The following is a 14,332-nucleotide window of genomic DNA, read 5'->3' as shown; positions in this document are numbered from 1 at the left end:
CTTAACTTGTCAACCGAGCCAGCGTTTCCAGCAAATTAATTTACAATGGTGTCCCTTACCCCCTCCCGGAACACCTGATCTTGCAGGGCTGTGGCCTGTAACCTCCATTGAAATTGAGATGGCGTGTAGGAGGGAATAATCAGTTGAAATAAGGATGGGGAATGATTGGAGAGTGTTCTGGGTAAATGATGCACAGCAGTGACCAGCGAGTTCACCTCATCTGTAACCAACCAATAGTCGAGACGCGACCAAGAGTGACGCGCTTAAGAATGACATGTGCCCTCCCTCCGCCCGGGGTGCCTGACCCTCCAAATATCTATTAGTGAGAGTTCCTGCATGCCATTTTTAACGGCCTGTGCAGCCTTCTTAACTACAGGCTCCACCACGTAATGATGGTCTAGGTTCAAATCTAAAACCACATTCAGATCGCCCCCACAAATAATAGGGGCTGGTTGCAACCGATGTATTGTGGCCTGTAACCTCCATTGAAATTGAGATGGCGTGTATGAGGGAATAATCAGTTGAAATAAGGACGGGGAGTGATCGGAGAGTGTTCTGGGTAAATGATGCACAGCAGTGACCAGCGAGTTCACCTAATCTGTAACCAACCAATAGTCGAGACGCGACCAAGAGTGACGCGCGTAAGAATGACATGTGCCATCCCTCCGCCCGGGGTGCCTTAGCCTCCAAATATCTATTAGTGAGAGTTCCTGCATGCCATTTTTAACGGCCTTCTTAACTACAGGCTCCACCACCGAATGACGGTCTAGGTTCAAATCTAAAACCACATTCAGATCCCCGCCACAAATAATAGGGGCTGGTTGCAACCGATGTATTTTGTTCCAGACCTCAGCAAAGAACTCAGGGTCATCGACATTAGGACCATATTAATTAAGCAGAGTCAACATCATGCCACATAACTGCCCTATGTGTAATATACATATGTACACACATATGTTATAAAGGTAAGTAAAGAAAAAGTTGCTTACCTTCACAATTATCTTTCTAGTTAATTATCTACCAGCAGATTACTCAACTCATGACTCTCCGCCACATCACAGAATGGATCTGGAAATAATTTTAATGGATCTCTCACGCAGCTAGGTAGTGCCATAGCTCCTAGACAACTAAAAACGTTGCTAGAGGGGATATCACAGGGCCACTGGCGATACTAGGTGAATTAATGTCAGGTCCTGGCATCCCACCACTCACAGGGTTGGTGGCCAGGTCTGTGAGTAATCTGCTGGTAGAGACAGTACATACCATAAAGATTGCTATCAAGGATAAGTAACTTTTACTTCTGAAGGATCGTTCTACCTAAATATTCCTCAACTCACGTATCAATATCAAAGCAGTACCCACTGGAGCAGGGTCCCCAGGATAGAAACAGTCAAAGGATCTGAATGGCATCAGCAAGTTAAACCAGCCAAAACCATGTACCAGTAGACAGAAGTGCAGTCTGACACAATTAGACATCTGTAAGAGAGGCAGCCGTCCAATACCAGCTGCTTTTAAACAGAACGGAAAGTGAACTCCGAAGAACACACCCTTTGCTCCCTGGGATGTAGCTGACAATTATAACAAATTAAACCTAACATACAATAGGGACACGTCCAGACAAAGGCGTCCAATACGGCACAATATTGGTGCAGAATCATCAGACCGATGTAAATGGGAATGTGAAGCCTAGTAGGAAGACTCTGAACCCTGTCAAGAACCCTCAAAGAAGAAAGGTTCCCTCCAAGAAGAAAAGCATGAGGATTGTGAACACACATGCTAGTCCACCATCCACCATAAGCCTGCCTGTTCAGCCTCTAAAATATCTTCTCAGGAAAAGACAGCTACTAAGAATGGGAAAGTAAATGCCACTGTTTATGCATCTCCAGACATGCTCACCTCCAGCTCTGAAAATATGGACACCATAAAGAAACAAGTCATAAAAAGTCCGCCTGAGCGTTCTAAGGGAAACTACTACGAGCACAAAGTCAACTGTGCTATGGTTAGACCTAATAAGCTCTTTAAGCAGAGCCATCATGAACCACATAAGCAAAATAGATATTGACAAGATCAGGAAGAAGCTGAACCACAATCTACGCCATCTCCAAAACAGGATGGGAAACCACTTCCCTACCACACTGCATGAAGACAAAAGTGAGGCATGTCATCAACCCTGTGAGCCATAGATAATCGTTCTACAAGACTATCAGACACAGGTATAGAAGGAAAAAGATCATGAGGAGGTAACACCGCACAACCCAGCCGCTGACCGCTCAAGTAGAGGATGGTCAATTTCAAATAAACTTAACAGACTCCATCAGTGCCTCATTAAAGTGCAGCAATGGCTACAAAGATGTAGTGCGAGTCTGAATAATTTCTATCAATAAGTTGGTTTTGAACTCTATTGTAGGTAGTGGAAAATTCAAGATCTCTTCAGTTTTACAGAGAGTATCAATAAAGCAAGAAAAGCTATACGAAAGAAGATCTTGGGCTCTTTTATAATCAACCCTAGACAAAGAATCCTAGCCACAGGCATTGTGAAAGGCATGCAGAAGCCTTCATGTAACTCTGAAGAAGAGCAGGGAGAAAAACATTTCCGTGAAATTCTTCACAATCTTGCACATCTTACCCAAAGCCATAAAGGAAAAAGCAGAGGACTCTAAACAGCGAACAGTGTGTCCCGAACTCTGGGGTCTAGAATGTAATGCAAGGGGAGACACAGCATCAGGCACAAACCTTCAATCTGCCATGATAGCCAACACCTCATATGTCAAGCTTTAGGCCCTGTGCTGTTCTAGTCACTGCACCATGGGTGATGATAAATAAAAAAAACTGCCAGACCTTTTGGTTCGAACATGTTGATCAAAGCCGATCGATATCTGGGGAGAGGAAACTGGCAGAACGGCACTAAATGGACTGGGAAACTCCATAGTGCCCAAAAGTACACTAGAGGGAGCTGGTGGGGACAAGAGCTTAGCAGCAAAGCCTGGGTGGACTTGAGAGGGGGCAGCATGAGAATCCAGAGACACTAGGAAGAACTGACCAGCACCAGGCATGGTGCAGATACCAAGTCATGCACTAGCACCTGGCCTCTGAACAGCTGGGCAGGAACAGAGTCTAAAGAGGTCATCAAGGTTGGAGTTGAAAGGCCACCTCAAACCAATGACCTGCCCTCAGATCAAGCACAACATCGGACAGCAGGAACACCTCTTAACCAGATTGGTGAAAAGGGGCCAAGGGAAAAAGATCCCAACAAAGAGGACAGTCCAGGGTGAGATCTGGAGCAACAGCACCAACACTGGCCTCCTCGGTCCATTTGAGAAAACATCTTCCATTCACCAGGGACAAAGGCCTGAAACAACAGGGAACAGAGTGGCACCGAATACCAGAGGTAGACATCAGGAGAGGAGACCACTAAGGAGCCAGCAACAGGATCTCTTGTACTGCAAAATCTTGTAAACTAAAAAAACGTCAGAGAACAGCACATCAACTATCAGAATGTACAGTAATAGTTAATGTACATTTACTTATATATACATATAATGACTGTTAGATCTGGCACATTGGTTTGAGTCTCCCTTCCATTTTTCGCTGTTGCCTCATGTATTTTTGTTGGTGTTAGCTGCTCAGGGCACTGTGCCACTGCTGTCCAGTGCCACAGTGCAAGTGCTCCCTTTCGTAAATTAATGTATGATTTGTGATTCCATGATTGGTTGGTTTGGTTTACTTGTCAGACCCTAGTACAGTGCACCAGGAGTGCCCAGGGCTTGTAATCCAAATACTGCTGGTAGGCTTGCAGCACTGGTTGTGCCACCCACAGAAGCAGCCTGTAAACATGTGTCTAAGGTCTGCCATTGCAGAAACTGCGTGCAGTCTGGTACTGTCATGCTGACTGGGCAAGTGCACCCACTTGCCAGTCCCTAAACCTTCCCTTTTCTTCATATCAGACACCCCAATGGTAGGCCCAAGGGCAGGGTGCATTGTAAGGATAAGGAAGGACATGCCCTGGTGTGTGTGGCATGTTCTAACAGTGAATTACAGCCATTTTCGTTGTTCACTATTGCAAGGCTACCTGTTCTCCATAGGCCAGAATGGGCAGTTTGGTTATTACATTTTATAACCCTAACTGACTGTTCTGCTTGGGTTTTCGGATCAGATAGAACCCGCTCAACAGAGCCTCTCTAACCCAAACCAGAACGTTACCCCCTCCCTAGGGCCTATTTACACCTAAATAACCACATATATGTACCACCTAAGGACAGGGAATTCCTACTATATATATACCAAGACCTACAAGTCACAACCTCGCGGTCCCAAACGGACCCAGGACTTCCTGCCCAGACGGCAGCCACAGCCTCGCGGTCCCAAACGGACCCAGGACTTCCTGCCCAGACGGCAGTCACAGCCTCGCGGTCCCAAACGGACCCAGGACTTCCTGCCCAGACGGCAGCCACAGCCTCGCGGTCCCAAACGGACCCAGGACTTCCTGCCCAGACGGCAGCCACAGCCTCGCGGTCCCAAACGGACCCAGGACTTCCTGCCCAGACGGCAGCCACAGCCTCGCGGTCCCAAACGGACCCAGGACTTCCTGCCCAGACGGCAGCCACAGCCTCGCGGTCCCAAACGGACCCAGGACTTCCTGCCCAGACGGCAGTCACAGCCTCGCGGTCCCAAACGGACCCAGGACTTCCTGCCCAGACGGCAGCCTTAGCACGAGTTCATCCTATCATTACCACGACATACAACAAGGGAATTAACAACAAGGGAATCAGTGTTACTATGTATCAGATCACACAAAGACGGCTAGTTGAGCACAACCTGTTCCCCAGTTCGAGGGGCTCCTTTCTCCCTTATTCAGTTACCACCTACCTGGTCCAAGTCACAGCTGACTAGAAGAATAGGTTACCCTCTTACACAAGAACACGTAGCACATATCGCTTTACTACAAACTGAATACTTTATTTAGTTATTACATGCACACTCACGGGACATAATACATATCACATAACCTGCAAAGAAAAGTGAAAGATTAAGTTGTACACTCTAATAGTAAGGGGTTGACATCACCTTGGTCGTATGTAGCCTGCACTCAATGGTCATCTAGGTTCCCTTCTCGTCTGCGCCTCGGCTTCGCCTGGGAGTCACACCTCCGCAATCACGGGTTTACTCCCGTCTCCCTCTCCGAGTCACTGGGACCTCTTCCTCATCGGCTACTCTCTTCCCTTTGGAATATCTAGTTCTCCGTTTTTCTCCACCTCCAAGTTTGTCATCTGTCTTCCCTGGAATAAGTAGCAGCTTTACTGCTAACGGCCAGGTGCCGCCTATGGACTAGAAGCAAGTGCCAGTATCTGCCTCAAACTTTCACTAATATAGATGTGCATTTCCTCATGGAAAATTCCAGCCCGTAACCTGCCGCCCACCAAATTCTTGTACCTCCCCGTGCCAAGGACACGTTCCCAGCCGGCCGGCCTGATGTAGTGTCTTCGGCATGAAGAAAAATACAATCCTTCGATAAGGGCCGGCCTGAACCGGTTCTCTCCAAGCGAATAACACCTCCTAACTAAAACACTGCCTATGACCTAGAAACATCCCAAGCTGCCAGAGCAGGAGGAAAGATGGAGTCTCTCCCGTTTAAGGCCTACCAGGCCTGAATTCAGCACGGCTCCATGAAATACCCTCACTACAGAACAGATTACCCCTAATGCTAACGAATCTATCCCCTGGGATATGTATGCAAACCCTGATCTATGGGGAAGAACACAGGATCATGTCGAAGTGCCTAATAAATAGGCTCTATACTGTGGTAAATAATTTAATTACCGGGACTTAATTTGATACAGAAACATAATAGAAATAGCTCAGTAAATAAGAGGCAGAATCCGTGGTATTAGAGGTTCGGAATGGGCTTTATTCCAATGGATGATTCGAATCGGTGACTCCAAGTTCCATCACCACGGAGGTTCAGGAAGTGAAGTACATACTTTATTGATAAGTAATCACTTTTATACAATAGGCATTACATTGAAGCAAATGCAAGAGGCGTAACAATTGATAGTGTAGATAAAACATACATGCGTAGCAAAAGTGGGCGTAACTGGGTGTGACTAAAGAACGTCATCAGGTGTGATGTCATAATAGGGTGGTTCCATGAAGGAATTTCGCAATGTCAGCAGAAATACTTGGCAGAAATGCGCGCGCAGCAGCATGACGTGTGATTGACGTGCAACTAGGGGATGAAGGGGACTTGACATTTAGCTCTACATGTGGCGACAGATGTCTGGAGGGTCAAGTCAACCTAATCCCGAATCATATCTAACATCCTATGTTTAAAGAACTATGTTATCCAAAAGAGAGGTCTCTTAGAGTAGAATCTTATTCCATACTGACTATACTGACTGTTAGTGCGTGTACAAGCGTCTAAGTGTCTACACTAGATGCGAGGGCAGAAGTCTTCCATAATAATAGGGCTATGAATTACTTGCATAAAGACAGAGAAGCCGGGCCTTTGCTCGGTAGCTGGAAGAATGTTTACTTAAACTACTAGACAGGAATGCATTGGGCAGGGAGCGGAGCAGATAATTTCGAAGGTGAAATACGGTTTTTGGCAGGCAACAGGCTGATGTCAGGCATCGTGAGCCGCGCAGGGAATGAGACAAAGTTCATGGTCACAGATGCAGGCTCAGACTGGAGCTTTCAGAGGCAGAGGGCAAGAAAAGCTTGATGACAGAATCAGGGCCTACTTGCCTGAACTGTAAAATGGCATAAGTGAACCATATAAAGCCGGTGGCCTTTCATACTTAGGAATGGAATATCCGGCCTATTCATGGTGGATCTGAAAGAGGACATGTTGACGGTGGACGCACATGTGTTTGCGTCTTCATAACTGGAACTGGAGGGAACATACATGTACTTGTGATTCATACATGAAACCGTTGGGGTCCAAGATAGGGGACATAACTGATCAGAAAAATCCATATTTCCACATTCCCTCCTTGTCCCCTACTTGCCCGTTAAGAGATATCAATCTTCATCAATCCGTTGATCTGTTCATATAGCATCATTTGTTCTTCTTTTTTCTTCTGGGATGAATGAAATCTTGGTGGTGGAATACACGATGTGGCACACAGACCACAGATCGCTGGTCCACATTGTAGACATAGACAGCAACTGAATAGTATGAGAAGGCCAATACCTAGGAAGGATAGGACCTTCCATCCAAAGGTAGATAATACACTCCGAAACCAACCGGACCAAGTCCAGGTGCCTGGATTCTGGTGTATCTGGCTTACAATCTTATGAAGGCGAGTTATGGCTTTATATACAGATGGCGAATTTTCTGGTATGAAAATGCAACAACTTGATCCGATGACCCTACAAGCTCCGCCCCTATCGGCCAGGATGACGTCAAGGACAAGACGATTTTGAAGCACAACAATCCGCATAGCAGACTGCTCTTCTGTTAAATTGCCTAAGGCGGAAATAGTTTCGTTCACTACTGCTTCAAGGGTTCTAGTTAATCTACGTATCAGCTTGCTATTAGTAACGGTACCTATATAGGGAAAGAGACCTTTATTGAAATCTGTGTATTTTTCCCATGCTGTTTCAGTGTAATCGACTATTGGGAGATCTCTTCTTTCTCTATTGTGTACTAAATGAGTATTTCTGTGATAATCAGGAGGAGCTAGGAAAACAGGTGGCAAAAGGAATCCAATGTAGCAGGTACCATCCCAATCTAGAGGCAAACGTACATATGCCGTCTGACCACATATGAAATAGGAATGGCGGGAAGCTCTAAATGTAGACTTGCCCTGATCACTAAATTCTATTACAGTGGTGCATCTACTATGGCCCATATGTATGGAACCATTCTTTCTTACACATAATTCACCTTTTACTGGGAATATTGACATAGCGGGCAAAATTGGAGTAGCTTCGGATTCGACATTTAGGATCATAAGATTGAGTGTAAAATTACCTAATCCATACACTTCATTTTCTAGATCAGTTCCTGTTCTTTTGGGAAGTCCCTCCTTGTTAGGGTAGCAGACTTTAAGTAAAACTAAGTTCAAATTTCCCCATACCCAGTTGTCTTGATAAACTGCAGAATTTGAATCTAGGGAATTAATTAAACTAAACCATGCTCCACAGGAGCCGTTGTGTGTGAATGGGTATGGAAAGAGAGGTAGAATTCCTTTATAATTCTGATAGGGAGGGAGTCGGCCACAGATCCAACAATTTGTAGCATTGCTAACCTGATGGGAATGATGTAACATACTAATAAACGTGTTATTGCGCAGCGCAAATCTATAAGACAACTCGTGCGGAGGTAATTCACTAAAAGAATGTTCAGCAGTAACATTATAAACATATCTAGAAATAGGATAATATATGTGCAACAATATACTTGCAGTAATTATTAAAAGACTTAAGAAAAACAAAATTAATAACGTCACTGTGCAATGACTACGCAGTGATTTACAGTATGCATGTCGTTTCAACATTTTTCGGGTTTTTTCTCTATTCAGGTCTAAGGGGTACATGTCAGAGACAAATTCAACCGCTTCACCTTGGAGAGGACTTAAACAATCAAATTGCCTGACTGGTTAGACCTGAGTTTCAGTTTATATTGTTCGTGATTACTTGATTCAACCAAAGGAAGTTTTGAGTCAATGGGTGAAGACACACGAGGTGTGGTATTTACATCCAATGGTAGTCCATGAAATTTCTTGATATGACTTGAATGTACCCAGCCTTTCCTGCCTTCGATCTTCACGGCTGTCCTTGTGGTAAGCAATACGAGCTGAGGCGACCTCCACCTAGGATCCAGCTGAGACTTCCGATCAAAGTTCCTCACTAAGACCAGATCCCCCGGAACTACGTCATGGGGTTTCACCTCAGTATTGTCAGGAAAAGCTGCAGCTACCTGTGAACGACAAGATTGTAGTGCAGACATCAAGGAAGCCAAGTAATCTGTCAGCATATTACAGTCAATATCAGTTATTTTACGTGGTATAGGCGTCCCCTACATATTTGGTGGTCTGCCAAAGATCACCTCATACGGGGATAGCCCTGTTCGAGAGTGTGCTACCATTCTCATGTAAAAGAGTGCAACTGGTAACGCTACTACCCAGTCGACACCTTTCTCCCTGCATATTTTGGACAATCTAATTTTCAGAGTTTGATTATGTCTTTCCACGAGACCTGCTGCCTCGGGGTGTCGGACACAGTGGAATTTCCACTGATAGCCTAACAAAAGTGAAACGTGTTTCATTAGTTCGGATGAGAACGGCTGGCCGTTATCTGAGTAGACAACACGTGGTAAACCGTATCGTGGGAAGAATTCTCGAACCAACTGTTTGGCAGTAGTCGGGGCAGTGTAATCTGAAACCGGGTATGCCTCTGTCCAACGGGAAAGAGCACAGACAACTACGAGAACATATTTGAATCCTCGACATCGTTCCATCTGGATATAATCCATCTGGAGGACTTCAAAAGGGTGATCAGGAGGCTGAAATCCACCCTGTTCTACGGGAATGCTTTTTCCTGGGTTGAACTGGCAACAGATCATACAGGTACGAAGTTTTTGTTTAGCTGCTGCTCGTAAATGTTTGTTGAACCAAATGTGTTGAATGCTGTCTAGCATAGCTTTTTCCCCTAGATGCGCTGGACTATGTACAGTGTTAATAATGACTTGGACCATTGAATCAGGAAGGAACCACACAGATTTTTCCTTCGTCATCCATCCTTGATCCGTTTGGATCCCTCCTAATTCAGTCCATCTCTTTATTTCGTCTGGTGTAGCATGTGTCTGTATGTCAATTACGTCAAGAGTGGGATCCTTAACCGTCATACAATGTGTTGGCGTCGGGACTATTGTTTTTGTCATGTCGGATGTTTGAGTTTGAGCAGTCTGTTTAGCTGTTCTGTCAGCTAGACCATTGCCTTGAGAAATGATATCAGTAACTTTCGTATGAGCTTTACATTTCATAATTGATATTGCAGTGGGTAGATGTATTGCATCTAATAAGGCATGAATGAGGGGTCCGTGCTGAATGTGGGCACCGTGAGAAGTTAAATAACCTCTCTCTCGCCACAGCACGCCGAAGTCATGTACAACTCCGAATGCATAACGTGAATCAGTATATATGTTGACTTTTTTATTTGTGGCTTGAATACAGGCTTGTGTCAGAGCGACGAGCTCTGCTGCTTGAGCGGACAAGGTATTTATGCAATTTGTTTCAATGACTTCAGTGTCTGTTGTGACTGCGTAAGCGGCCACTAACTCTCCTGTACTTGTTCTCATACATGAACCATCTACATACAACGTTAAGTCTGGGTCTGACAATGGGACGTCTGTCAAGTCTTGTCTGGGTTTCGTTGTGATTGTAATAACATCAATACAATCATGAGCTAGTGGGTCTGTTCCGATTACAGGTAAAAGTGTGGCAGGATTCAATGTGTTACAACGTCTAATTTCTATATGTGGTTGGAACAATGTTAATTCATACCCTGTAAGTCGCGCTATAGTCAAATGTTGTGTTTGCGTTTGATTCACAAGAACCTCTACTGCATGTGGTACTTGAACTCTCAATGGATGTCCTAACACTATGGCATCGCTTTGTCTGATTGCTAAAGCTGTTGCTGCCACTGATTTCAGGCATGCAGGCAAAGCCTGAGCTACGGGATCTAATGTACTAGAAAAATAAGCACATGGTTTGTGTGATCCTGCTTGTTCCTGTGTGAGTACTGACAAGGCAGTACCTTCGCGTTCTGTAACAAAGAGTGTAAACTGTTTATTGTAACATGGTGTTGCTAAAACCGGTGCTTGGCATAAGGCTTTCTTTAGGCTTTCAAAAGCTTGTGCATGTTCCTGAGTCCAAGGGAGAACAGTCGATGTGGCTGCCTCCTGTGTTGTCAATTGAATGAGTGGTTTTGCTAGAAATGCATACTGAGGGATCCACTGCCTACAATATGAAGTGAGGCCTATGAAAGCCCGCACCTCCTTTTGTGTCTTGGGTATCGGCATGTTAGCTATTAACTGAATGCGGTCGGGTGTAAGCTGCCTTCCCTCTTTGGACAGCGAGTGTCCAAGATAAACAACTCGCTGGACACAGAATTGCAGCTTAGAAGGGGACACCTTGTGCCCCTTTTCGGCTAGAAATTGTAAAACTGTCAGTGATGCTTTCTCACATTCAGGTTCGCTTCTAGCGGTGATCAGCAGATCATCGACATATTGAAGCAGGGCAGTGTTTACTGGCATGTGTATACTGTCGAGTTCTCGTTTCAGTGCTTGGCTATAGATGCTGGGGCTTTCTGTAAATCCTTGAGGTGCGCGTGTGAATTTAAAGCTACGTCCATTTAAACTAAATCCGAACAAGTATTGGCTTTCCGGATCTATTGGGACGCTGAAAAAGGCATTCTTGAGATCAATTACAGTAAAGAATGTTGCTTCGGAATCAATAGCTGTCAGTAATGACGAGATATCTGGGACCACAGGGAATTGTGGCACAATGCACTTGTTCAATTCGCGCAGATCAATAACCAATCGATATACTGGCGGGGCCTTTGGATCTGTTCGTTTAAGAATCGGAATTATCGGGGAATTACATACATTGGAGTCTGTCACCACAACCACTCCTTGAGCAATGAGCTCGTCAATGATTTGCAGTAAAGCCACTACAGCATCTGGTGGTAACTTGTATTGTCGCATTCGTGGTAATACCACTCCTGCCTTTAGTGTAACTCGATATGGTGTAATATTCATGCAACCAACATCAGTAGGGCCTTGTGCCCATAAATGTGTAGGTAAAGTCTGCAGTCGGGGATCCATGTCTCGAGACACATAGTGACCTTTAAAATCACGTAAAAACAATCTTACTCCTTCCGGAGAACAACATATTATAGCTCCTAGAGCTTTCAGTGTTTTTATACCTAACAAGTTTTCTGGACATGATTTAGTAAGCAATAAATCTGTAGTTCGGGTTAAGGGTCCTATCGTAAGTGGAAGAGGCAGTGATACTTCATTAACAATAGGTTTTCCTGAAAAACCAAGGGAAATATTCTGTGAGCCTGAGAGGGGTGCCCCTGGAACTTCACTACGTTTTATAGTTGTTCGACTTGCCCCTGTATCAAGTAAAAATTTTCTATCTTGGCCTAATAATTCACTATGTACATAAGGTCCTTCTTGGTCTACAGGGACCTCGATAAGGGGTAAGTCAACTTCCCTCTCTAGGCTGGTTCATGCGTATCGTTGATAATCAGGATAGTCGTACTGTGCGGTCTGGTACAGCTGTCGTGTCGTGGTTTGTGTGGCAGCAACAGGCAGCGCTGGTGCAGCTGGCACAAACTGTATAGACTGTTGTGGAGCTGGCATGGTCTGGGCATGCTGCGGGGCTCCTTGTTCATTCTGATCCTGTCTAGGTGGCCGTGGTCTTTCCTGTGTTTTACCTGTGGCAATATTACGCTTCAGGACTGGGCAATCGTGTATGTAATGTCCTGGCTGTTTACAATAGTTGCATGTCCCTTTTACAGGTCCTGCTGAATCACCGGAATGTGTCGTACCCTTTTTATGTCCTTCAGCTGGAACTGTCTGAGAGACTAGCATTTTCATTTTCGTGTCTTTCATGCGTCTTTGTTCATGTTCTTGTTCCTCTCTAATTCTATTGTGATGATACTGTAACATTTGTAACATTTGTGATGGGGTGTTACCTTGCCAGGTACTCTCGAATTTTAATACTCTATTCTTCACTTGGGGTAAGGAATTTTCAACTAATTTTGTCACAAACAGATGTGGGTATGATTCGCTACTTGCTTTTATGCCACTATTTATACCAAAACATTTTTCAAATCGGGCATAGAAATCACTAGTGTCTTCTTCTTGCTTTTGTTTACAGGCTGATATTGTACCCCAGTCTTCCTTTTTCGTAGTTAATAAACGTGGCAGTACCTGTACTAGTAAACCTGGTAGTGCTTTAGTTTTATCCCCAAGCCCTGCTCCTGCAGTTCGGGCCTTTTCTTCTGCTTCTAATGCTGTCCAGTCTATCTTTTGGTCTCCCACCTCCCACTCTTTTTCCTTAAGTTTTTCATAAATGCCAGCAGGCATTAATACCTTTAATATTGTCATAATGTCGGGATAGGTATACTCTCCCATGAGTAACATGTCTTTAATTTCTCGGTGGAAACCCGCTGGGTCTTTGTCATGACTGGGTACCACTTTCTTCATTTGTAACAATTCTATTTTCGATATGGGCGTATATACAAATACACGTTTAAACTGATTGTCCTCACCCTTTATTGGGTGTACTTCTCGTAAGGGATTCTGTCTGTCCATATAATACGTCGTTCTTTCCTTGATGGGCAGTGAGACACGTTCTGGGCATACAAAAAGAATGTACTGCTTTCTTGATTCTAGTATTTCCTTAATTAACTTAGTACCTGAACCTCTCCATCTATTCGTGAGTAATTCAGTCAATATATCAGGTAGAAGACCAGGATCTGAATGTTGGCTTTTATATAGTATAAGAAGTTGTTGGATCATATAAATCCCAGCTAAACGCTGTTCATCTGGGGTGAGGTTCAAAAATGTGTGTGCTACTGTATCATCACCATATTTTCCGGGACTGTCAACCCAATGAACGGCTGACCTGGCTAATTCTTGTTCATCCATAGAATCGAGTAAATGATAACCCCTTCGTTCTCGGAGTAATTTGTCAGCGGCTTGGAACGAATGCTCGGGGGACCTCATATTTATTATAGGTGTTTGGAAATTCCTGTTATTTTCTGGACATATCGGACGTATCGGGTCAGTAAAACATCTAGTACTATTACAAGATCTTCCTCTACCTACATAGGCTATGGTTTCTGACTGTCCTGTGGGCAGTCCTGATCCTTCCTCCTCGCTTTGTTCGAACTGATCTACCGTTAATCTCTCTTCGTGTAGGCGTTCTATTTCTTTACGGATCTTTCGACACATGGCTATTATACATTTTTGCTTATCATGTCTCCCTTCTGATATATTCTGGCTCCATCTGGTAAGAATTTGCATTGCTTCCGGGTCTACCCCCGGTCGGTCTTGATTTCTGATCACACAATTTATGAGGAAACGTAACAGTTCCCCCTGTATCTCCACTTTCTGGTATTCCATAGCTCTGTTAATACTTTCAGAATCTCGCCCTGTTTGGACAAAATGATATATATTATCTAGATGCACAGTCATTCCTGGTAACTTCCCCAAATACACCGCGGCTCGTCTGATACGTAATGATGCCATGATCATTTCGTCCTCTTTGCCGGGCACAGGGTCATATCTACAATCTACAAGAAGTTCCTTAAGCGT

Source organism: Triturus cristatus, chromosome 1_1 (assembly GCF_964204655.1).
Source record: "Triturus cristatus chromosome 1_1, aTriCri1.1, whole genome shotgun sequence".
NCBI classification, from domain to species: domain Eukaryota; kingdom Metazoa; phylum Chordata; class Amphibia; order Caudata; family Salamandridae; genus Triturus; species Triturus cristatus.
This window is presented reverse-complemented; position numbering follows the sequence as displayed.